Below are 3,814 nucleotides of genomic sequence, written 5' to 3'. Positions count from 1 at the left end.
AGACAGTCATTCTCATTTATAAATGGAATGACTGAGGCAAGAGGACTGGACCTGTATGGTCTTGGGCAAGTAATGAAATCTGAGTTTTTGTTCTTACTTAACCGAACCTCTGTTCTTTCATCCGTAAAACAAGATGAAACCAGATGAGCTTGAACCACTGTTCTCCATGTACTGTTTTAGAGGATCATAAAATTCTACTTTCCTTTCATAGTTTAATATTTGTCATAGCCATGATTTGATGCTGAGACCTGTCAGGAACACAAATCTCAATTTTAAGTCCTCGCAAGAGAAATTAAAATCTCCTTTAGGATTACCTGTTTTCCAGAAACATTTTAAAGACTTCATTTAGTGGAAATCTGTATTTTGAAATAGAGGTTTAAGGTCAGACAGCTTGGGTACGAATCCAGCTCCATCATTTACTATGTAACCTTGGACAAGCTGGTTCTCCTTCTTCTTTTTTTTTTTTAATTAGACAGGGTCTCTGTAATCCCTCACTGGTAAAATGAGAATAGTAATAGTTACCATTTTTTTATTTATTTGAGACAAAGCCTCACTTGATCACCCAGGCTGGAGTGCAACGGTGCAAATTTGGCTCATTGCAACATCCGTCTCCTGGGCTCAAGCCGTCCTCCTGCCTCAGCCTCCCCAGTAGCTGGGACTACAGGCATGTGCCACCTTGCCCAGCTTTTATATATATATATATTTATATTTATTTACTTACTTATTATTATTATTATTATTTTTTTCCTAAGACAGGTTCTCGCTCTGTTGTCCAAACTGGAGTACAGTGGCGCGATCTCTACTTACTGCTAACTCCACCTCCCGGGTTCAAGCGATTCTCATGCCTTAGCCTCCCAAGTAGCTAGGATTACAGGTGTACCACACCACGCCCAGATAATTTTTGTAGTTTTAGTAGAGTTGGAGTTTCACCATGTTGGCCAGGCTGGTTTGGAACTCCTGACCTCAAGTGATCTTCCCAGCCTCCCAAAGTGCTGGGATGACAGGCATCAGCCACCAAGCCCAGCCTAATTTTTGTATTTTTTGCATAGACTGGGTTTTGCCATGTTCCCTAGGCTAGTCAAAAACTCCTGGAATCAAGAGATCCTCCCGCCTCAGCCTCCCAAGGTGATGGAATTACAGGTGTGATCCACCATGTCCAGCCTGGAGAAGGTTCTTAAGCTCTCTGTATTAATGTTAATCGCTATGTATCATTTATTTATTTATTTAGAGACAGAGTCTCACTCTGTCACCCAGGCTAGAGTACAGTGGCACCAGTTTAGCCCACTGCAACCTCTGCCTCCTGGGTTCAAGCGATTCTCCTGCCTCAGCCTCCCAAGTAGCTGGCATTACCACACTTGGCTAATTTTTGTATTTTTAGCAGAGACAGGGTATCGCCATGTTGGCCAGGCTGGTCTCAAACTCCTGGCCTCAAGGGATCCTCCTGTCTCAGCCTCCCAAAGTGCTGGGATTATAGGTGAGCCACAGTGGCTCAATTACTGTTGAGCCACAATAGTTATCTTTGTGTTATTTAATAAAATAATTTAGAACAGTGCCTGGTATACAGCAGGAACTAAACAATATTTGTGAGGTGAATGAATATCACTTAAGAATTGGATGTCCGGGCAGGACGTGGTGGCTCACTCCTGTAATTCCAGCACTTTGGGAGGCCGAAGTGGGTAGATCACCTGAGGTCAGGAGTTCAAGACCAGCCTGGCTAACATGGTGAAACCTCATCTCTACTAAAAAATAAAAAAATTAGTTGGGTGTGGTGGCTCGTGCCTGTAATCCCAGCTACTCGGGAGGCAGAGGCAGGAGAATCACTTGAACCCGGGAGCTGGAGGTTGCAGTGAGCAGAGATGGTGCCACTGCACTCCAGCCTGGGCGACAAGAGTGATGTGCTGACACACACATACACACACACACACACACACACACAAAAGAATTGGATGTTCAATCAAAGCTTTTTGGAAGGGTAAACATTTCACTTTGAAGAATGGCTACTGGGCATGGAGAAATAAGGGTTAGAGTTGGGGAAAGGGAAAAGAACACTTTGGTGGGATCATATGGAGTATAGGAAAAATGGTTAAAACGTTAAATTTATGGGATCCCACTGTAATATGCCTCAACAGCCAAACTAAAACACAGGGACATTTTCAGTAGGTAAAACAATAGTCCTAAGGTTTGTGAGCAGGGAAATGTTGAGATGAAAACAAGACTGAAGGCTTACTTGCTTTGTTTTGCATTACCTTAGTTTAAACATTTTTAAAAATATAAAACCAACGCTAGTTCGTTATATTGCATCATAAGTGCATTTGACTTCTGAGAACTAAATATAGCAGCTCTGGAGAGAAAGAACAGTGTAAATGGTGTGAGCGCTGGCAGGACTTTCCACTCAAGTTGTTGAAGTACGTGGCCAATGATTCAATCAAACCTGAAAGGTGCATTTTGGCAAAACCTATGGAAATAATGTGCCAAGGACTTTAATGATTCCCCAATCACAGAGAGATTGTTTGGGTGTCAGATGGGGTGGCATGCTAGTGTATTCATTTTCCTGGAGGAAGAAATTGAATGATTTATTGAGGGCTCTAGCAAAACTTGGACAAAGAGGGTGATTACTATACTGTATATAAAGAAGATGATCAGCCTGGGCAACATGGAGAAACCCCGTCTCTACAAAATATACAAAAATGTGTCAGGTGTGGTGGCACATGCCTGTAGTCCCAGCTGTTTGGGAGGCTGAGGCCGAAGAATCACTTGAGCCTGGAAATTCGAGGCTGCAGTGAGCTGTGATTGTGCCACTGCACTCTTGCCTGGGCGATGGAGCAAGATCCTGCCAAAAAAAAAAAAAAGAAACTGAAAAAGCTAACCAGTTATTACAATCTTCATAAAATTTCTGAAGGGCTCCAAGAGATGAAAAGTGAAAATTTAATTTATGACTAACTATAAGTAACATATCATTAATATAGACATACTGTGTCCAGGTTGTATATACAAAACAACGTATATTATGCTTTATGGGTAATTTAGGTAATTTTCAAGGATGAATTTTACTATGTGAGATTTTTGCCTTGCGCTGACTGTAGTACCTAACTCTCAGAGGAAGATGAGATTGCGGAGTTCCAAAAATATGTGTTATCGTACAATTTAGTAGAAACAGTTTCTTCTTTTTTTTTTTTTTTTTTAAGAAGGAGAAGCAAATCTTTGGGCTGCAAAGAGTTTCGTGAGTGGGCTTTTTGGTTATGCAAAGTGGTAGGAGTGGCACACTCCTGAATGGATTCTTTTTTTTTTTTTCTTTCCATTCCAGTTGCCCCTTCCTGAGGCTCAGGTATACAAAGCCGATCTCCGGGAAGAAGACGGATTATTTGTATAACAAAGCTAGGATAGCCGGGTGTGGTGGCTCACGCCTGTAATCCCAGCACTTTGGGAGGCTGGGGGTGGGTGGATCACCTGAGGTCAGGAGTTCCTGACCAACATGGTGAAACCTATCTCTACTAAAAATGCACAAATTAACCAGGTGCGTTAGCACACACCTGTAATCCCAGCTACTCGGGAGGCTGAGGCAGGAGAACTGCTTGAACCTGGCGGGTGGAGGTTTCGGTGAGCCAAGATTGAGCTATTGCATTCCAGCCTGAGCAACAAGAGCAAAAAAAAAAAAAAAATCAAAAATAAAAATAAAAAAGACCAGGTGGTGTGACTCACGCCTGTAATCCCAGCACTTTACAGAAGTCCTCTTGGTGAACATCTCCTCCTTGATACTAGTAACTAGGGGGCTCTTTTTGGTTGACAGGGTACCTCCTATTCTCCCAAGGTCTAA

Source organism: Mandrillus leucophaeus, unplaced genomic scaffold (genome assembly GCF_000951045.1).
Source record: "Mandrillus leucophaeus isolate KB7577 unplaced genomic scaffold, Mleu.le_1.0 Scaffold73, whole genome shotgun sequence".
Classification (NCBI taxonomy): domain Eukaryota; kingdom Metazoa; phylum Chordata; class Mammalia; order Primates; family Cercopithecidae; genus Mandrillus; species Mandrillus leucophaeus.
This window is presented reverse-complemented; position numbering follows the sequence as displayed.